Source organism: Lampetra fluviatilis, chromosome 50 (assembly GCF_964198595.1).
Source record: "Lampetra fluviatilis chromosome 50, kcLamFluv1.1, whole genome shotgun sequence".
Lineage (NCBI taxonomy): Eukaryota > Metazoa > Chordata > Hyperoartia > Petromyzontiformes > Petromyzontidae > Lampetra > Lampetra fluviatilis.
In genome coordinates, this window is record NC_136324.1 from 778,942 (window position 1) to 801,886 (window position 22,945).

Here is a 22,945-nt window from a genome sequence, read left to right on the forward strand (position 1 = left end):
TGCTGCGATGCTCCCTTGTGGGCAGAGGCAACTGCAGCAAAATCCATTGCTGCACGGCCCCCTGCGTCATCGTCAATGCCCTCCGCCTTCAACCCGCACTGACCGGCGTGGTGAAGTATAGTCGACTAACTCGCATCACACGCGCGTGGCGTGCGGAGGCACCCCGTGGGCTACTGACGTGACCATGGAGATGGGCTTGGATGGGCGACCACCCTACAATACAACAGGTGTGAGATGCGTGTGCAGGGCTACGTTATATCAGCAAAGGGCGGTGCAGACAAATCCATTGGTTTCCCGTACAACGCTCCAACATAAATGCTTTCCAACCCGCACGAGATTGACCATCGAGGCGTGGGGGAGCCCTCATCCAGCAGTGGATTGATGTTCATGCGGTACATGTGCACGTGAATAGGATTATTAAACCATATCGGTGCTCTTGGTCAGTTCATCCTGAATGCGCTGTCAACTAAAATGATGAAGTTATAAAATTAGGTATTGCATGTATCCTATTAACGATCGATCATTGAAAAGCATGAACGTAGTGCATGTATTAACGATCGATCATTGAAAAGCACAGTGTCTTTATGAGTCGCTCATCGTCAGATTCATCATCATAAGCATCATCATCAATCAGGACCGGTCTGCCTGTAGTCAGCAGCATTCCTCCCAGCTCAGCAACACAGCACAGCAATATCCTGCCTGTAATTGTGGCGTGTAAGCGTGCAGTCTGTATCACGTCTTAGGTACGCTTTCGTTTGGCGCCAGATGGATACGAAAACACAATGGACAAGTCGTGCCCTGTGCTTGGAGCAGCTCGGCAATTACCCCGCATTCGTCTAAATTAAAGCGAAGGGGGTTCATATTTCGCGTTCGCTGGGGTATTAAGTTAGGGATGAGCTCGCCTGCATGCCTGCCTGTCTGTCTCCGACTGTCTGTCTGGGCGGGAGGAGTGCTGTTCCCCGCTCAGCCTTGCCCTGTCTACCCTCCCCTACTCCCACACAACACGTAATCGATCATCGATTATTAATTGTGGGGGCCCCGTGGCCGGATTGGGCTTTTGTGGTCTTTGGGTAAAAAAAACCAAACCCAAAAATTCGCCCAGCTCAGACAGGTCTCCATTGCGTCTGCGTGCATTGCATGACGGCGCGGTCACGTCAGCCTGCCCGAAGTGTCACGGCTTTCCATTAGGGCCACCCATTAGCCGGCAGCTTGTGACAAATATTGATGAACGGCACTGGGTATAAATAGCGTTTGGTAATTCGCAGCCCCCCTTTGTCAAACCACTGCTGGATGAAGGTCTGCGCCCATTGCACCTTGTCGCCCGTGGAGTGGGGGGGGGTATGGTCGTTTGACCATACTTCACCACGCTCGTGTGTGAGATATATCAATTTAACTTTTAGAGTAATTTGCTCATCCACTGTTGGAGGAAGAAGGCTGCCTACCCACGGACTGTTCTGTGGTGTCGTCGAGTGGTGGCGCAGTGGTTAGCGGCACTGCACTCACATCCCATTCCCGAGAGCGGCTAACATCAGCGGCGAAAGAAATCTGAATCGGTCGTCGTCCCTCGCCTCCCTTCACCAACCCGTATTGACCAGCGTGGTGAAGTATGGTAAACAACAACAACAACAATAACCCATGACCCAGTATGCTCCTTCATCCAGCAGTGGCTTAGGGTGTACTGTACAGAGTGGTCCAGATGTATTGTGACTCCAACTTCTCTAAAACTTAATATTTTTCAAGTAAGGTTTATTTAAAACAGAAATTAATATGTAAGTGCAAATGTGTTTTAGGGTTCATATGATTGCGGGTCACAAGAGATCTTGACCACCCTGCATTGTATTTTATTGTTTAGTCGTAATAGCGTATAGATATCGAGACAATCAACTTAATTACATTAACAATCGAATTAATTGATTGTCATTGGAGTATTAATTAATGCGCCCGTGCCTGGAGCGTGGCGCGTGAGGGTCGCGATATGAGACGCTGTAATTGATCACGGGTCCAAGTGCCAATGACAATGAACACTCGAAGCCTCGCGACGCGAGAGGCGATGAGACCATGAATGGGCAGTGGGCTCGAATGTGGACAATCGGTCGCGCCTTGCAAGGATAACGATGCCAAAAATGGTGTCAGGTTGGTTATGATTTAATGCATAGAGGGCGGCATTTATGCATTTGAGCATTCAGCTCAGTGCCGGATTATCCTAGTAGCACAAGTAGCTACATGTGCAGTAGCTACTACATGTGGAGTAGCTGCTACACGTGCAGTAGGTGGTACACGTGCCGCAGCTGCTACACGTGCAGTAGCTACTACACGTGTAGTAGCTACGGGCGCGCACTTTCAAGGGCCCCGCGCTAAATGCTTTCAAGCTATCAATTCCGGTTCAGTGATTCTGCACTTGCTCTATTACTATAGTACTACACTGCCTTTAACTTTTATGAACGACTGGGTGTTTAAGGTTAGCGATTTGTCGCATTATCTAGCTGTATAGCAAATGAAAAAATAAAATTACTTTACTGTGTAAGTAAAAAATTTGATTTAATATTTATGTGTTTTTTTTATTTGAGGGCCCTTTATAACATATACTACAGGCCCCGCACTAGCTTAGTCCGGCACTGATTCAGCTTCTAAACTAAGTGCTGGAATTAGCCGTTTTGAAGCTTTCACGCTCGTACATAGAACACGACGATTACATTCTGAAGTTCAACAAAACATGAATTATTTTAATTGAGGCGACCTTTCAGGCTGTGGCGACCTTGCAGGTGTCAAAGAAGCGTCCCGCGTGACGTTGCTGTAATTGTGTTGACGCGTTCCGTATGAACCGATTCACGTTAACAATAGGTCCCCGACACACACGAAAAAAGTTCATTGGTGTCCAATAAACACAGTCACAATGTTTACTTAAGTGACTTGGCTTCAGCTGAAATTATTAAATTACGCTGAAGGAAAATCGAGGACAGCGGCGAGCAGGCCCTGGCGATGTTGAAACGCTGAACTTGATAATTAAAAACAACAATTTCACAACTTTCCTAAAGGTTACCCTTCTCAGTGGGTGCGTGGCTACCTGCCACGGCACACGCACGGATCGGGCCCGTTGCTGGACACCGTGACGCGATGTAGGTACGTGCAGGGTGGCCCAGATGTTTTGTGACCCTCTCAATTAATTTACCCAAAAAACTTGCTATTTACATATTCATTTCTGTTTTAAATAAACCTTGCTTTAAAAATAATCTTCTTGGTTCTTTCGGTAAAGTCACGTAGAATGGAAATAATAAAATAATAAAATGAAACATAATAAAATAATTCTCACGACGTTTCGGCCACAACGCAAGCGGCCGTCCTCAGGTGAAGACCAGGTCTGTCGGGGAGACAGCGTCTCAAAATAATGTTACGTTTTAGATAAGTAAATGGGGTCACAAGACATCTGGACCACAATGTATGTTGAATTTCTTCCGCGCCGTACGTAGCCAACCGTGCTAATCGGAGATAGCCAAATGAGAGGGCCGATTAGCGAGAGGACGTCGTGCCGCACAGAGATGGAGCGATGACATCGGCTCGCGTGCAGGCGCGAGATGGATCGTGGAATCGCGAGCGAGCGACGCCGTGAAGGATGGCGAACAAAGACACGTGGAGGCCTTCATCCAGCAGCAGACAGAGCGTGGTCGAGGGTCGAGGGGAGAAAATGGCTAATGGTGTCAGAAACGGATAAGTGAATTTAATCTATTTTTGTATGATGGTGATGCTGTAAATACTTTGCAGAACCGTGAGAGATGGTAATGGTTTCTATTTAAAGCTTTCGTGACTGCAGGGATTCATCTTCTTGGTTCTTTCGGTAAGTCACGTAGAAGGGAAGTAATAAAATAATAAAAATAAAACATAATAAAATAATTCTCACGACGTTTCGGCCACAGCGTCTCCCCGACAGACCTGGTCTTCACCTGAGGACGGCTGCTTGCGTTGTGGCCGAAACGTCGTGAGAATTATTTTATTATGTTTTATTTTTATTATTTTATTACTTCCCTTCTACGTGACTTTACCGAAAGAACCATGAAGAAGATGGTAATGGCTTGCGGAGGCCTTCATCCAGCAGTGGATTGCACACGACTTATAATGATGACATTGACGAGTACTCATATATTTGCGTAAAACATAATGAATAATCTATTCGCTGAAAACCGGGCGAATCCGTTTTAAATGAGTGATCGTTAAAAGCCATATTTTTTTCCGCCTTGCGCTTGTTTATAAACATCTATATATATCTATCAGCGGGGCCTCCACTCTGCAGTAGTGCTCTCTGATTAAAGTCTAAACCAGAGTGACCCTGGCCCATTGTTCTTGATTGAGTCATTAGGCCGCACACTGGTAGCCCGCACGGCCACCGACATGCTGATTATCCACCGCACGCCATCAATCAGCGTGTCGTCTGTCACCCCTTGAGATTCGCGTGTGGCCAGGCTAACCTCACTGGGGTATTCAGACGTATATATATATTTCATTATTACCACGCTGTGCAAGAGATTGTGTGCGACACACAGACCCCAAGCCATGACTTCTATAAACCACCAAGCCACTGAGCCATGACCACCACGGAAGCCAAACCACTATCCCAAACCATAGCCCTCTGCCCATGACCACTAATGCCCACCGCCAGTGCAAAACCCCCTACAGCTGCGTTAGCATTTCCGCTTCGTCTTGTCCGTTATATATTTTGTTGAAATAGCAAATGGATTGAACTTGGACCTGCGTTGCGTCGGAAAGCGCGCGACCTTGCACTGACCAAGTGACCCGTGTCATGTGGGCAGAACTTGCTTTGGCAAACACAATGGGCCCTTGAAACGTTTAAACATTCTACGCAATAGCGATCCTACTTCTACAGAGTTTCCAATTGCTGATTGATTTATACGTAAAACTGATATTTCAGTTGGCTGAATTTCTCGATGTAATTGTTATTCTTAGGCATTGTCAATTATTGTGACTTGCTTTTGGTGAGTTTATAACATAGATTAAGTTGTGGGGTTGATCACGAAGAAAGCCGTGGTGGAACGGTTAGCACACCGGATTTGCAATCCAGAGATCGCTGGTTCCATCTCTTTGCCGCAGCAGCTGAAACAACGGTGCAGGCTTCTTAAATCCTCCTGCAGGCTCTGTCAATCCAGCAGTCAAGTCAGTAAATTGCTGACCCGCCCATACTTGACAAAGAGCTTCATACCTCTGTAGAAATGGCTGCACCATCAGCGAGTCTGTATCGACAGGTCGCGTGTGGCGAGGTGTCGTGTGTCGGTATTCACACCCTCTTGCAAGACATTTGGCAATTGTGAAATAGAGAAGCAAATACCATCTAGAGCTGTCTCGAGTGGAGGTCCTTCTACCAACAGAGGCATTAGCAAGCATTTGCAGGGCTGCACCTCTGCCTATTAAGAAGAGTGTTTTGCATACCCAATGAAGTGTAAGGACTGCACCGCATATGAGATATCTGTAATGGTGGGATTGCAAAGGTAAGATTGTAATGGGCAAGTCAAGTTTTTTAAAATTGTATTTGTCAAAGTGAATTGAGTGGCACATTTCAGATTGCACGGAGCAGCTTAATGCCACCTGATTTATATTTACAAATATTTTATCAGGTAAAATTAGGATTACTCAAGGACATGACGATGAATGATAGTATCGACGCGTTGTTTTTACGGGAGATCTTTTGCGAGTGTCACAATTTCTAGAATATCCGCTCAGTGCAGGCGCTGGGTTGATTGTTACATCGCATGAGCGTGAGATCTGGTGATGGCTTCAGGAAGCGCTTCAGGCAGTCGTGGGTTGATCATGGGCGATGATGATCATCATAATGATGATGACGAAATTAAACTTTTGGGGAGAGGCAACCAAGCAAAAAAAACCCTCGAGTGTTCATTCTCGTGGACCACGGCACGTTAATATCTCCTCCTGACGATCTCCTGTCCTCCTCTTCTTGGTGTGCCTGATGTCGATGTAGAGCGACCAAGTCCATCCATAGGAGGGGAGGGGGGGGGGGTTCAGGGCCCGGAGCACCTCACACCGCGTGCCCCCCCCCCCCCTGCCGCCTTCAAACTCAAACCGCTGACACCACCGTGAGGTCGAAGCGCGCGGCCCCCCAAAGCGCGGGGCCCGGGGCCGTCGCCCCGATTCGCCGCCACCCTCGGGACGTCTCTGCAAGCAACGACTCGGACTTGACGCCGGCGTGAAGGAGTAGCGCGAAGGAACTCGCCCACCACGGTCGTGTCAGATCGCCGGCCTTCATCCCTTCCTTGTCAACCACAGCCACCCCGCCATGCCACCCGCACCAGCCAGCCCCGCCAGCCCCGCCAGCCCCGCCAGCCTGCCGTTGCTCCGCCGCTGCCGCCGCCGCCGTAGCCGAGCGAGCAAGATGGATTGCCCAGTGACGGGTGGACCGGACACGTGGAGACAGCGCCTATTACGAGCGGGCGCGCATGATGGATGGGGTGCGTTAGGCAAGCCGTCAGCCCTTTGGATGCACGCCCCCCACTGATGGCTTTCCAGCCCACGCTGCAGCCAGCCCCGAGGCACGAGGAAGGTTGGGGGGGGGGGTAGCAGGACCCCGCAGATTTATAAAGCCTGGCAGCAGCATCGATCGGGTACATCAAGGCTCGGTGGCTCACCCGATCCGCTGTCCCAAAACCGAGAGGGGCAGCCCCAACTCAATCTCGGCTGCATTACGGTGACTTGAAATTTAGTAATTATTATGATTAAAAATATTTTTTTTTACCCCCCCCCCCGGACGTAGGATAAAACCTAATCAAAGATGACACTGATTTGCCGCAAAAAGACACGTCGCTTCTGTGACAAGCGACATTACGGAGAATTCGCTCTTGGCAATGAATACGTATTCTTAGGTTCGGAGATGAATGCTCCGAAAAAATTGCAAATTTCTAACAAAGGAAGTGAGCGGCAATAAGTAATACTACGCGTGCAACATTAATGAGAACTGCGCGGAGTTTAACATAAACATACACGGTGTGCGGCATCGATTTGATGTTTCTCGGTCTTCCCCCCCCCTCCTCTTCTGCAGAATCGCAGTGATGGACACGCACGCGTACGATTCTTACCCGTAAAATTGGCATAGCTGCGACTTGAGCGAAAGTGCGCGACTCTGGTTTTTAAAAAGACTCTTCAGCTTGCCCCGTGGGCGAGACATGAAGACAGCAGACAGCGGTGCCCTGCTGTCGCATCTCGCAGTCGAATCGGCCGATGTCCACTTCGATTTCATGCCTCGTGTCTGTTTTATAAAAACTCTCCATTACACTCGGGCATCATGGCACGGGCACACCAAGCAGACGAGGCTCTGCTCAAGAGGTTGATCAAAATAAACACGGAACGCAAAGCGAAGGGGATGACCTTGGGAGAGGCTGTGGCATGATCTTTGTGTTATCCCTCTAGGCCTGTTTTTGTCAAAAATCAAACATGTGGAAGCAATATGTCGATAATGAAACCTATATAATGCGTCCTTACGTAATATGTTCTAGATAATGATTCTTCTTTCATATACGGCATTGACAATAATTATACACACATGTTAATTACGTAACCGTTATGCAATACGTTGGCAACAATGTAAACGTGCGCGTTAAATGGCTACGGTAATATATTGGTGGCAAGCAAGCAAACATTGAAGGTGTCAAACACAGCAACACAAACAGCGTGCAGGATTCTCCGAGTAGCACAAGCTACATTTGTGTAGTCGCTACATGTGTAGTCACTAAATTTGTTACGTGCCCCGCACTTTAAAGGGCCCCGCGCTAAATGCTTTCAAGCTATCAATTCCAATTCAGTGATTCTGCACTTGCTCTATTACTATAGAACTATACTGCCTTCAACTTTTACGAACGACTGGGTGTTTAAGGTTATCGATTTTTCGTATTATCTGGCCGTATAGCAAATAAAAAAATACAATTACTTTACTACGCAAGTAAAAAAAAATGTGTTTTAATATTTGTCTTTTTTTTTATCTTTATCTAGGGCCCCTTTATAACATACGCTGCAGGGCCCGCACGAGCTGAATCGGCCCTGGTGGGGAAGCGGCTCTGCCGCCAGTGACAATGGGGATGAGTGGACCGCGCCGCGCCGATTCGCGCGTGGAAGCGCCTTGGCTCAGTGCAGCCCCCCGCGGTCTCTGCCCTGCTAATGAGGCAGCTCCCCTCCCAGTCGGCATGCCGCTCTGCCGTGGGGCAAGCCCGAACTTGCACGCTCTGCTTGTCGCGCGGTGACTCGGTGGTCGAGGGAGCGGCTCGCAATCGGAAGGTTGCGAGTTCAGATCCTGCGTGGGCGGGAAGGCATCATCAATCAGGGGTCGATACAATTGGTACCACTTTGTGCGGAAGTCAACCCTGGTGGTCCTATGGAGAGGAGACTCGCCCCCACCACGATAGGAATGTACGAACTGGAGCAACTGACTCTGCAGGAAACCCGTTCACGAGGACTTCTTCAGTGGGGCAGTCGCAACCTGGAGTGCAAAGGTGGGAGAATTGCCCCCATGCATTCACCAATGGGTCAGGGCATAACACCAACGTAAAAGCTCGGGCTGACGTCCTTACAAATGTTGCGTGGAGCGGTGGCGCACTGGTTCACGCCCTGCGCTACGAAGCCGGCGACCCGAGTTCAACTCCAGGCCACGGCAACAACACAAGCGGTGAGTGATATCTTCACGGACGCTGGGACCCCTCGCCTCGACAACCTTTGCTGACCAGCGTGGAGAAGTATGGTCAAGAAAACCCCCATGACTGGCACCACGTGGGGAGGCCTTCATCTCGCAGTGGATCAGCAAAGGGCCGTACTTTTTCAAAGACACATATTTTATTTTAGCAAATTATATTTTGCGTGTTCGCGTGCACATATAGTCAGTCACCGTGTCTGTTGTTAATGTGATTTGAATCCCAGCGCAGAAAGTCGTCGGCAAAACGAAGGCAGTTCCACGCGTACGAGGAATGCGTGCACCTTTACATTGAACATTGTGGACATCATGAAAAGGGATGGACACATGACGATTATGGAATTCCTTCTATATGGATGTTGCATGCACACTCATTCATTGTGTACACAGGCTCGCGTGACCGACATAACGATTCATAGCTGGTTTATTTTGGGTTGGATCGTCCTGTAGCTATAATTCCAATTGTGTAACCCTCCACCACCCGACTAAGCCAATCAAATGAAGTTGACACGCGGACAAAAGTGTAAATGTGTTTGGTTTATTAGCCTAAACCTGGAATGCTGAAAGGCAAGCAAACATTTTACATTCATAATTGTGGTTTTGGGTCGTGCAATACAAAAAAGACGTCGTAAGCCCTCCTCCACCCAACACAGGAAATTAATGAAAGTGTCACGCTAGTCAAACGTGCCAAATGTATTTCTTCTTCAGCTACGCAAGTGTGTTGGAGAGTCACCTGACAACATTTAAATGGTTCACGACATTTCGTCCGGAGATCTCCATCCAGCATAATCATGTGGACTCCTTTAAAATGAAACCTGTAAGGAAGCTGCCCCCGTGGAGTGATGGTTAGCGCACTGAACTTGCCACTTAACTTGCCACTCGACTTGCCACTGGATTTGCCACTCGACTTGCCACTGAACTTGCCACTGGACTTGCCACTCGACTTGCCACTCGACTTGCCACTAGACTTGCCACTCGACTTGCCACTCGACTTGCCACTCGACTTTTCACTGAACTTGCCACTCGACTTGCCACCGAGAGGTCGCTGGTTCGATTCCATCTCCCAGCGCGGTCTTGAGCAACGGGCTGCGCATTTCATTCGGTACATTCATCACTGGAATCCACGGGAATCGTTGAAAGGTTCCTGAATTCGGAACCTGGGAATTAATTCTGAAAATGGTCACCGGTTTACCGGGAACTGTTTAACAGCCCAATGAGTCATTAATTGTGAAACCCATAAACTGTTGATACAAATGCATTTGTAATGTTCGCTCTGCCGCATCACTGTCCGCGTTGTACTGTTTATTCAATCGTGCGTTCATGATGAATCACTCTCCACGACGTGTTTGGGTATCCCCCCCCCCACCACCACCACGTGCACCTTGGACTGTTCGCGTGCTATCGTGTCCGAGTGTCACGTGACCACGTGTTTTACACCAGTGTAGTTCACCAACGAGTTGCCATTAATGTGCTACGTAGCCGGTCTAATTTACTGCGCCAATTGTATTGCGGTATTTGCAATACTACGCGAGTAATGTGTTTCGTGATTTGAGAATTAATAGCAACAATGTCAACTTAATTTCTATTTAAAGCTTTCGTGACTGCAGGGATTCATCTTCTTGGGATTCATCTTCTTGGTTCTTTCTCGACACACCTGTTCTCCACCTGAGGACAGCTGCTTGCGTTGTGGCCGAAACGTCGTGAGAATTATTTTATTATGTTTTATTTTTATTATTTTATTATTTCCATTCTACGTGACTTTACCGAAAGAACCAAAAAATGTCAACTTGCTTCAAGTCATAGCCCTACCTCCGGAACGTAATACAATAAGTGGACGCTGACGACTGAAAATGCTTTCATTCATTCCACAAAAGCCTTTTTATCATCGACCGTGTTCAATCCACTGCTGGATGAAGGCCTCTACGAATCGCCGAACCCTCACAATCCTGCGATGTCACAGTCCACGCAGCGCCTGCGACATGAAGCGCTCTCATTGCTCCGTGTGCATCGCCATCGTTCTCGAGGATGCTCCATTCCTTTGCGGCCACATTAGTCTCGTTTTGTTTGCCCAATCGGTCGTCATCCCGTCTAGCGAAGTGTTCTGATTCTGCTCCAGCCCGCTTCTTTTCATTCACATCTCGAATGAACCTCTCCGTGTGTTCGCTCACTCATGTGCTTCCCAACCTGTGGTCCGCATACCGGGAAATGGTCCGCGGAACTATCGTTATAATTTTGAACAAACAAACATGTTTTTATCAGTGGCGTGGTGGCCGGCGGGCAGTTGTTGAGTGGTGCCCGGGTCCAGAGAGGTTGGGAGCACAGCCCTTCTCGTCCGCGTGTTCCTCCTCTGCCTGTCTCGCAGTGGCATTCCAAGCGTGCATATCTCCACGCTTCTTTGCACACTTTTCACTTTTGGTTCTGTATCTATCTCTCTTCTCTCTCTCTCGTCAGAGTTCCGGCACCAACCGTAGCGGGTAGTGGGCACGGATTGTAGAACTCGGTGAGATCTTAGGACGCCAATTTAAAAACAACATTGTGTTTGTGTGCACAGCTGCGTGTGTGTCCCCGTACACACACACACAGACCACGCACGTGTGTGTGTCTGTGTGTGTCTGTGTGTCTGTGTGTGTCTGTGTGTGTGTCTGTGTGTGTCTGTGTGTAAGAGAGATGCCCCCCCCCTTCAAATTGCTGAATGGGACATTTACCAAGTTGACAAAGCCTCATCCTCCGCCGGCGCTGAATCAGCACAAATCGCCCGATACGGGCTGCGCATGTTGGTCCGCGTAAAACATTACCGCGCTCATCTGTAATGGCGGGGGCGTTCGCCACGGAGGGAAGTCGGGGGGGGGGGGGGCTGCGTGGGGGGGGCATCTGTCGCCGAGTATGTAAATCGGAGAGAGCCTTCGGTGGAACGCCATCGATCCGCGGGGGGCTTAATTCAATTAGCCCCGGTGACCCGGGCAGCCCGGCCTAATAGGCAAGTCGCTTGGCTCCCCTTTGCTCTCGCAACCCTCGCAACCAAATATTGATCCGGCGAAAGATGATATTAGCCCGCCACGCTAATGAAACGGATGGCTCCAGGCCCCGGGGCATCTTGCCCAGTCCGCCTCCTTGCCCCCCCCCTCCCCCGTGTGTTCGCCTGCCCGCTTGCTTGACTGCCCGGCTGGAGGCGGCGTCGTAAATGTTAACTACCTCGCCTGGTATGCAGGAGGTCCTGACCTGGGCGCCTGTATATTGGGAGTTTGCATGTTGCTCTCCTCGTGGTCGTGTGGATTTTTCTCCGGGTCCTCCGGTTTTACCTTCCACATTTAGAAGGAAGCGTGCAGAGTATTTGGCTGCTGTGCACTTTGACGTGATAAGCCACTACTTTGAGCAATCATTTGGGACCAGGACGCTTCTGAAAAAGAGCTACATAGCTCAATGGGCCTTACCTGAAAAAAAAATAGTAAAATAATAGTCTTGATTGCCCATGAACTCACCAGTCTACCTGCGCGACTTTCCACCTGTCACTCAACTAGATTTGAAGCTTTCGTGACTGTAATGATTCATACTCTTAGGTTTTTTCGGTAAAGTCACGCAGGAAAAAATGAATAATAAACATAATAGAAATAATAGAAATAAAATAATAAATCACGACGTTTCAGAGGCAACACAAGTCTCCGTCATCAGGTGGGACCGTCACAGCTAAATTTCCTGTATCAAGTGAGGCAAAAATTGTATTATTTATTTTACCTACGTGACTTTACCGAAACAACCTAAGAGTATGTTAATCAACTGTCGTCCACCTGTGTCCACCTGTCACTCACCTGCCCAGCAATCTGAGCCTCCTGATAAGAGCGCTTTTTGCAACTGCAAAACACTTCTGAGATTCTGCTGTGGCACCGACAATGGGAGGTTGGTCGCGAAAGGAGAAGTGAATGGAAACAAAACAAAGCCTCGCTGGGAAGTTTCAGTGTGTTTATAGTACAAACTGGGCCCTGCCATGAGACCGTGGAATTGCCACCACGAGCTTAGGGCCACCGGCACAGTGTTGTGCTAAGCTCGTTTGAGTGGGGAGTATTTTTTTGACAGTCGAATGTGTCGCAATGTAAGAACGTCGACTTGTATGATTTTCTGTCAGTGAATGTAATTTGCTAATGGAAACATTTGTCAGTATTTTAGAAGACATCAAATGATTTACACGTGTATATTTTATTCCTGATGCGGCTTGTGTGCCGCTTAAAAAAGGGCAGTTCGCTGAAACTTCAAACTCATCCTCTGAGATAAATTATTAAATGAAATTCTGCCGTATTTCCAATGAATCACACTGATTCCCGATACAAAAACAATAGAAAAAAAACATCTCACGAAAACTGTGCATTTTGCATTGGCCCTGATCGCCAGCGCGAACTGGAAACGATTCTGTGTTACTGGTCCATAGTTCTCTGATGTGTGCCCGGGCTGTACCGCGCTCTCTTAAGGCACAAGGCACAGCAGAGAGACGGTGGGAGGGCACGTACGTGAAGTAGCGAGTATTCTGTATCGTATCGCTGTTAGCACGATGGGCGACAAACTCGGCGACTCGAGTTCGAGACCCACTCACGGACACCAACACCAGTGACTATTATCTGAACCGGTCCTGCCCCCCTAGGTCGACTCGGCCTCAAATGCGTACCTAGTGTGGTGTGTAAACGTTACCACTGGGGAGACAAAGGCGGAGTGGTGCTGTCCACCCTCTCGTACGCCGTGCCGCCCTTCATCGGTGCTACTCGCTAACAGCACTTGCCCTTAGTCTGCATGTTCAAGGCTTTATGGGGGATCTTTGTATTTTTGTCTGTATAGATACCCACATACTGACATTGCATACTCTTAACATCTAAACACTCAGACCAGCCTGGTGACGCAATGGTCACGTTAATTGGTGGTTCTGAGCCAGTTGCGGAAATTCCACGTTCCTATGGCGGGGGTGATTACAATATGAAATACTTTTCAACAGTAGTAGTAGGCTCGCTCGCCCATTGGGTTCGCTTCAGGCTGACACCCTCGTGGTGGTGGAGGGCATGACTGGGGCGCCACGGTGGCTACGAGATGTTTACTACCTCGCCTGGTCTACAGGAGGCCGTGGGTTCGATCCCGACGCCTGCTGCTGTATATTTGGAGTTTGCGTCTCTCTCTCCCCGTGGTCGCGTGGATGTTTCTCCGATTCCTCCGATTTTCCCCTCCACATTTAGAATCAACATCACGCGTTCATAGTATTTGGCTGATATGCATTTCTACATGATAAGCCACTTCGTTGAGCTATCATTTGCGGCCAGGTCACTTGTGAAAAACGGCCGTCTCGCTCGGTGGGCCTTACCTGGTCAAACAAAAATAGGTTATCGTTGTGTGGCTGTCTCACACGCGCATTGTGATTTTGTGAAAGATGTCACGGGGGGGGGGGGGGGGCTGATGCACGAGTGCTCTGTGTGATTGTTAAACAAACCCCGAATGACCCCCGCCAAAATGCTTTTAAAAAGTCGAGTCGCGAGTCAAGGGTTAGAACTGATCTGGCCGTCCTCGTGAAAGCAGCGTGATGTGTTAGGCTCCATTTGAGATGTCGCACACGGCGCGCGCACGCGCACACAGCACCTGCCCTGCCCCTTATCAATCCACTGCTGGATGAGGGCCTTGCCCCGCTCCACCGCCCGACGCACCCTGCGGGCTAGAGAGGGTTATTAAAACGACCATACTTCACCTTGCTCGTCAGTACAGGTTAGTGAAAGCAGGAAGAACATACGCTGGAGCAGAGTACCGTACAACAATATATTTATAGCTGCGCCGCCCTCTGCTGATAACCCAGCGCTGCCGCCCTTGTCGTGTGTACGGGGGTCGCTCATCCAATCGCTATCCAGGCTCAACACCTGCTTAGCTTACACGCTCTCATGATGAATCGGTTCATCGGTGAATGCGCTCTGTGTCATCCCGTAGTCATGTGTACTTTATAAACACACGCTGATGTTTATTCTGATTACTCTGGAATTGACACAATTTTGTTCATGTTTTATTATTCATGTGCAGGTGAATCTGCTGTAGATCTACACAGCACACACATGTCACGCCATAGCAATTGACAAATATAATTTATATAAATTGATGGCTACTTATCCCATGAACCTCGCTCATTGATTCCTCCCCAGTTATTGAGGACTTGTTCTACCAGACACTGACGGTTTCTTCTCATGCACACTGCCTTCAACCACCGCCACCACCACACTGCAGCCCATAATCACACACTCACCAACCCACTGACCCACCCACCCACCCACTCACCCACTCACCCACTTCCTCACCCACTCACTCACTACACTGCAAGTCACAACAACACACTCACCCACCCACTCACCCACTCACTCACCCACCCACCCACTCACACACCCACTCACACACCCACTCACCCACCCACCCACTCACCCATCCACTCACCCACCCACTCACCCACCCACTCACCCACTCACCCACTCAATCACCCACCCACTCACCCACCCACTCACCCATCCACTCACCCACTCACTCACTCACCCACCCACTCATCCACCCACCCACTCACCACGCTGTACGCAGGTCAACACCTATCCCCGACTTCTTCCCTCCCGCTTGCTCCACTTTGGAACTCCCTCCCATCGTTTATTTCCCCAAGTTCTTACGACCTTGCTCAATGCAATAAACTCGTGTCTAACTCGCGTCTAACTCACATCTAACTCGCTTCTGGCTCGCGTCTAACTCGCGTTTTAACTCGTATCTACTACACGCCAGCACGTGAGGTTCTTCTGGCGCTCCAGTTTCCCCCCACGTGTACACACACTCATCATTGATTGTGTACACACACTCATTATTGATTGTGTATACACACTCATCATTGATTTTGTGAAGAAAAAAAAGATCCAATGCAGGACCCTCTTTAAAAATAGTATTTCGACTTCGCGTGGCTTTTCTTTGATTCAAAAAAGTACATTTCAGAGTGCTGTTTGTTTCTGACCGCTTCTGTTTTTTTTTCTGGGGGGGCGGGGGCGGGCGGGCGGGCGGGCGGGGGCATTGTTGGCCCTGTTCCCAGCAACTGTGATAAAAAAAAACCCATTCCGTGACAAAGGTGGGTATTATAAGACTTGACTGAACTAATCCATACTTGGGGTGACTGAGAAGCGGAAGCTCCTCTACTAGAAACGGGACGATCCGTTGCTAATCGTGGCCACGTGCGGCACCCCCCCCCCCGCTTTGCTGCAGGGCGTGCAGGTGTGTGGCGCCCTGCGAGGGGCATTCCAAGTGGGAGTTTGTCATCCCCCGCCCCGCCACCCTCTTCATTTGGAATAGAAATAATCCCAGAGTGTCTCTCGATTGAACGATGAAATCTATTCGTCAGTTCGAAGTGCCGCCGATGCGAAGTGGGGTGGAGGCAGCCCCCTGCACTGACAGCACTGAGCCGGTGGTGGAAATTCCACGTTCCTATGGCGGGGACAAGTCTATCCATAATCCCACATGAGTTATGATGGCTTGTCATCCTCTAAATAGGGATTAAAGTTGCAACCTTTCAATTATGCGTGGCATGTTGAGGCTATATTATATTTGTACGTAAATAATACTATACAGTATATAATATTAAAACATGTTATTTATCCAGGAAAGTCTCACCGTGTATCAGTATATTTTCAGGAGAGTACTGTACAGGAATTTTTTTGGAAATTATTTTTAAAAAATGTGTTCTTTATAGACTTTTACGCCTGGTTATTAAAAGTGACAGATGGGTCAGTTTAGAAAACGAGACTAATTTGTCCAAATGTCTTCTTACCTCGCATTGAGCTTGTGCTCCAGTTTCATTGGCCATGTCATATTTCATGCTTAATACTAAAACATTACAGAAAGGAGGCATTTAATTTAAACATTACACGACTAAGTGCACTTACTGTGCCAGTGAGCGTGTGTGCAAGTGGATGTGTGGGGCATTAACCCCACAGCTGACATCGGTGGCAAGGGGTTTTGAAACTTGTTCTGGGCTTCCCCTAGGTTGACTCGGCCTTGAATGACACTTCAGCGCTGGAGAGACAAAGGTGGCCCCACGCCACTCGTGAGCGGCCACGTGACCCAGCCAGGACGCGCTCGAGATGTGTTGCAGAGGTTGACGGTTAGAATCCGATTTCTGATCTGACTGTGGTGGCTAGGAGATGTTAACTACCTCGCCTGGTATACAGGAGGTCGTGGTGTTCGCGCCCGATCCTGACGCCTGTTTATTTGGAGTTTGCGTGTTCTCCCCGTGGTCGCGTGGATGTTTCTCCAGATCCTCCGGTTTGGAGTATTTGCCTGCTATCGATGTCCACATGATGGTAAGCCACTTCGTTGAGCTATCATTTTTTGCAAGGCCGCTTCTTAAAAAGAGCTACATAGCTCAGTGTACCTTACCTGGCAACATTAAAACAAGTTTAGTTTTAGTTTATTGCCGCGGTTTGTGTATGAAGAACCGTAAGTCTGCTTTCACAGTGGTTGCTAAATATGTCATTTGCAAGAGCTGGCCATTGTGTGCCAATGCCAAGGTCTATATTTGCCACGTTAGAAACTTTCCCACAAATGACTCAATTGTGATAATTGGTTTTTTGCCCTTTTATCTGGCAACACAACTGACAACTGCGCCTTTTGGCGTCATCTGGTCCAACACCATGTGAGACTAGGCTCTAAGGAAAGCTGTCTCGGGTGTGGACCAATCAACTTCAAGGACAGTGCATACATTATCAGAGTTATGTTTTTTGTTTGCATTATGACTGCAGGTATTGTTGTCTATGCAAACATGACTCCTTGTAAAAAATGTGTCAGTTTTGTTGCCAGATAAAAGGGTAAAAAAACAATTATCATATTTTTTACTGGCAAATGAGGTTCCAATGTTGACTCAATTATGATTGTACATAGCAACCAGCGTCCCCTCCTGCCCCCAGTTTCGACAAAAAGTCACTTGAAGAGATCTCAGAGGTACTTCTGGGGTATCCACTTCAATGGACCATCCTACAACACTGCTCGGTTAACACGACTCTGATAGCACAATGAGGGTAACATTGGGGGGGGGGGGGGGGAGACGCAAATATTTGTACAGTTCGAATGAAAATTATAACGTTCTATTTTTACTTCCGCTGCTGTGCCAGCCCTTTCCCGTTCAGCTCGGGCCCAGGGCGCAGTGTGTGAGCTACGTCGCGGGGTAGGCGGATACAATCGGCGTCTCTCAATCACTCGCACAACCCAGCTGAGGAATGGAATCCCGCTTGTGAAGCAGACATCGCCGCCGCATTCGTTCTGGTGTCTGGGCAGAGCGCTCGCCACTCGCCCAGTTCGCACACTCAAAGCTTTCATTCTCCTTACAATCCCGTCATTTCCCCGGGGCATTTTCTTCTCTACAAAGTTATAATTTACCTGCATAATCCATTCCCTTTGGGATGGAGCTTCCCATTTGCAAGGGTGGCGCAGAGTGCCAAGTGGCACAGTATAGAGCGGTGATCTGTGATTTACAACGATACAGAGCAGTGGTCTTCACTTCTCTTCAGAGGGGGGGGGGGGGGGGCACTTTCGCCGAGAAGACATCATCAGTGTGAGGAGCGCCACAACATTTGAAACCATTGGGAGTTTGACAGCAGCACGAGGTGGTTCACATTTGCGTTTCGTCAGGGGCCGCACGCCATGGGCCACCAGGGGCCGCACTAAAGGCCACCAGGGCCCGCACGCCAGGGGCTACCAGAGGCCGCCAGTGACCCGCGGGGCCTTGCACTGAAGAGCGCCGGTAGAGACAAAGATGCCCCGTGTAGCCTGTAACAGACTGTAGGGGCAAGTGCTGTGAGTGAGCACCTGTGAAGGCCGGAACGGCGCACGAGGGGGTGGGTGGCCAGCACAACGCCCGGCCGCCTTTGTCGCTCCAATGCTGATGTGTGCACACAACATCAGGTACTCGTTTAAGGCCGAGTCTACCTAGGGGAGGCCCAGTTAATATATGTGCCACTGCAGGTAGTGGCATGCGATGGTAAATGTGCCGTCGACTTCACAGTGGAGGTGAAGACGCCGTGAAGGACAGGCGAAATAAAAGCAAAGACTGGGATGGATGTTCATTGCCGAGAGGAAAAGAAGATCCTAACATTTGTGTTGAATGTCTTAAGTTTATAAATATATATATAACCTGAATAGAGTCCACACCTCGATAAAATAAATATATGAATTCAAGGGAGTAATATTGTCGTCTCGTACTGTGTCATCAGTCATGGAGGCATTGTAACCATACTTCAACATTCTCGTCATGTGGCTTCGCTTAGATTTCACTCGCTACTGATGTTAGCCGCGACCAGGAGTTTAATCCGCTCATCAGATTCGTCCGCGGAGTGCGCCAACCACCGTGCCACCGCTCCCGAGACATGGCGTGCGTGTTTGTTCGGTTTTTTTTTCTCTTTTTATTGGGGACGGTGGCGCAGTTTGACAAATACTCGAACCGGTCCTGGGTTGAACCTCTCGGTTAGAATAGCCCCAAAAGAGTGCGTGATGGGCTGTCTAAACATCAGCACTGGGGAGACAAAGGCGGCCGGGCGTGGTGCTGGCCACCCATCTCCTCGTGCGCCGTGCCGGCCTTCATAGGTGCTCGATAACAGCACTTGCCCCGACAGTCTGTTACAGGCGACACGGGGGAGCTTTGTCTGTGTGTAGGTGCTGCTACTCGCTACTGACAGCACTTGCCCCTACAGTCTGTTACAGGCTACACGGGGGAGCTTTGTCTGTGTGTAGGTGCTGCTACTCGCTACTGACAGCACTTGCCCCGACAGTCTGTTACAGGCTACACGGCGGGCGGTGGAATCTTTGGATCATTTTGTCTTTAAACTATGTGCTTAGCTGTTTACATTTCTGCCCCACACACACACATATAAACGCCGAGTAGATTGCGTAGTTCGACAATCATCTCTTATCCCTGTTAAACAAGGGGGGCCATTGACCGCTCCAGTGGCGTAGCGGTGGCGATTTAAACAAAATCGTCTCGAGTCCCCGGTGAGCGCTCGCGACAGCTGACGGCACCGCGGGGCTCACGGCTCCCAGCGCATCGCTCGCTGCGTCGCGGGCTCCTCACACGCAGCGCGACTCGGACTTTGGTGCGGCTGGGTGAGTGCCGCTCATCTCCCCCTTCACGGCTCTCCACCCCCACCAACCGTGTAGCCTGTAACAGACTGTCGGGGCAAGTGCTGTCAGTAGCGAGTAGCAGCACCTACACACAGACAAAGCTCCCCGTGTAGCCTGTAACAGACTGTCGGGGCAAGTGCTGTCAGTAGCGAGTAGCAGCACCTACACACAGACAAAGCTCCCCGTGTAGCCTGTAACAGACTGTCGGGGCAAGTGCTGTCAGTAGCGAGTAGCAGCACCTACACACAGACAAAGCTCCCCGTGTCGCCTGTAACATACTGTAGGGGCAAGTGCTGTCAGTAGCGAGTAGCAGCACCTACACACAGACAAAGCTCCCCGTGTAGCCTGTAACAGACTGTAGGGGCAAGTGCTGTCAGTAGCGAGTAGCAGCACCTACACACAGACAAAGCTCCCCCGTGTAGCCTGTAACAGACTGTAGGAGCAAGTGCTGTCAGTAGCGAGTAGCAGCACCTACACACAGACAAAGCTCCCCGTGTAACCTGTAACATACTGCTGGGGCAAGTGCTGTCAGTAGCGAGTAGCAGCACCTACACACAGACAAAGCTCCCCGTGTAGCCTGTAACAGACTGTCGGGGCAAGTGCTGTCAGTAGCGAGTAGCAGCACCTACACACAGACAAAGCTCCCCCGTGTCGCCTGTAACAGACTACTGGGGCAAGTGCTTTTAGCGAGCACCTATGAAGGCCGGCACGGTACACGAGGGAGTGGGTGGCCAGCACCACGCCCGACCGCCTTTGTCTCCCCAGTGGAAATGTTTTTACACACCGCACCAGGTACTCCTTTGAGGCTGAGTCGACCTAGGGGGAGGCCCAGGACTGGTTCAGAAAATCGCCATTTGTGTTGGTGGCCGTGAGCGGGTATGGAAGGCGGGTCACCTGGTTCGTAGCGCAGCGCGCACACCGCTGCACTACCGCTCCCCCAGCCACCACAACCACCAATCACCACCACCACCACCTCCACCACCTCGCTCCTCCACACACCCCCTTTGGCGCTAAGAGGCGGTGGTGGTGGGTGGGGGGTGCAGGGTATTTCTGGCTCGGAGTGTTTGTGCAAGTGCTGCTTTCCGATGGCCCGACCAAGAGGTAAATGAGGCATAACATCCGCTCGCTAACACGGCGTTATTATACGAGCACGCGTTGTAAAATCCCCGGGCCAAAATTAACCTACTTAGGAAAGTCGCTCTGTGCGCGAGCGACCAGGCAGGCCAGCTGATGCCGAGCGCGGGGTACAAGTGGCCACGGCCTCTTCCCGATGGCCGCACGCCCCTCCGGCGCCTGCCTCGACCACGAGGACAAAGCGAGAATGTCGTGCGGGACCACCTCTGGCATGGAGGATGGAGCGGCTGGGAGGGGTTGGGCCGCCAGTCGCGTGGCGGCACTGCTGGCACGTGTTAAGCGCGTGCTGCTTCCGCCGGCTGTTTGCAGCTGTGTTGCAATGCTTGCCTCTATTGCGAAGCACAATTGCACAGTTGGAATTTTTTTCGTGTTTGAATTAAATCCCCGCCTTCGCTATGACCCGCGTGCTGACCAGCGCGGTGAAGTATGGTCAAATCCCTTGGCGTGGGGGGGGGTCGTCTCTCGTCACAAGCAGCGCATTATAAATTTTCTATCGCGGCCTGATGATAATGAGTACAGGCTCAGAGACCCCCCCTCCCGCCCCACAAACGCCGAGCGGCCAGCAGCAATTTGCACCGTCGAAGGTGCTCTAGATCGGAGTGAATGCAGCACGTGTCTATTCACTCGTTGAGAAAGGTGGCGACAGAGAGAGACGACGGCGACGAGGAGGAGGATGGAAGTTAAATGTTGCTCTTGTATTTTATATTTATGTTGCTACCGCGGCGTCTGAGCACAGGCCCAGGAGGAGATTGGCAAGAAGCGGCGCGACAGACAGCAGCGAGAGCGTCGCAGGCGGTGGCGCGTGGCCCGCGTGGAGCGAGGCGACGGTGAGGACTTTGCAAATCGAGACGGTGCGAAGCTGGAAGCTCTTCCAGTGCGGGGCAGCAGCAGCAGCACCAGCAGCAGCAGCAACAGCAGCAGCAGCAACAGCAGCAGCAGCAACAGCAGCAGCAGCAACAGCAGCAGCAGCAGCAACAGCAGCAGCAGCAACAGCAGCAGCAGCAGCAACAGCAGCAGCAGGACACGAGAAGCGTTACGATCTCGCGGTGCGGTGGCTGGGGAGAGTCCTCAACATGGTTGGATGAATTTCGATTTAAAGCTTTCGTGACTGCATGGATTCATCTTCTTGGTTTTTTCGGTAAAGTCACGTAGAAGGGAAATAATAAAATAATAATAATAAAACATAACAAAATATAATAAACATAATAAAATATTGTATTATTTCTCTTCTACGTGAGTTCACCGAAAGAACCAAGAACATGGCTGGATGAATCGATTAGTGAAATAGCTATGGCAGCCAGCTATGGCTGCAGAGTACATGTTGTTTATGTCGTTTTTTGTGAAAATTCGGTCACAGTTCCTATGATCACTGTTTCATTGCTTTTATGGCTTTATTTTGGTGATTTTCGAAAAGTTTTTCGGTTTGGACATGTTTGTTTGTTGTAGTACAGAGTTAGACTGATGGCCTTAATCTAAGTTGTCTTGTGGTTGTTGTTGTTTGACTTGCATCCCTCTGGGATTTGTGCACACAGTGTTGGTGTACGGTGCCTTTTCTGCAATATTTTGCTGTCTTTTCTGTTTGCACTTAGTCACTTTAAGATGTTTTCTTGTTCATGTTTTTGTTTAATGTTTGTTGCGGTTGCACCCGATTCAAGAGCCGAATGGCTCACAGGGCTATACCTAATAAATGAACTTGAAATAAAATCATTGATTCATACGATGATACATGTGTATTGTTATTATCTTTCTTTCCCTTATTGAAACATGCTCACGTACGGATGGTAGTGCCACGTTGGTTCAGGGTTAACTAAATTTGGAAACTTTAAGAAATAATGAAGTACATTTTTGGAACGCTTTGGAAATTGGCAGAGGGCTTTGTGATGTGTTTGCTCAGCTGGGCGAACGCTCAGGGCTGAGTGCGTGCGCGTGTGCACAGTGCAACCACAGCGGTGATGGTAGAGCTGGTGAACGTGA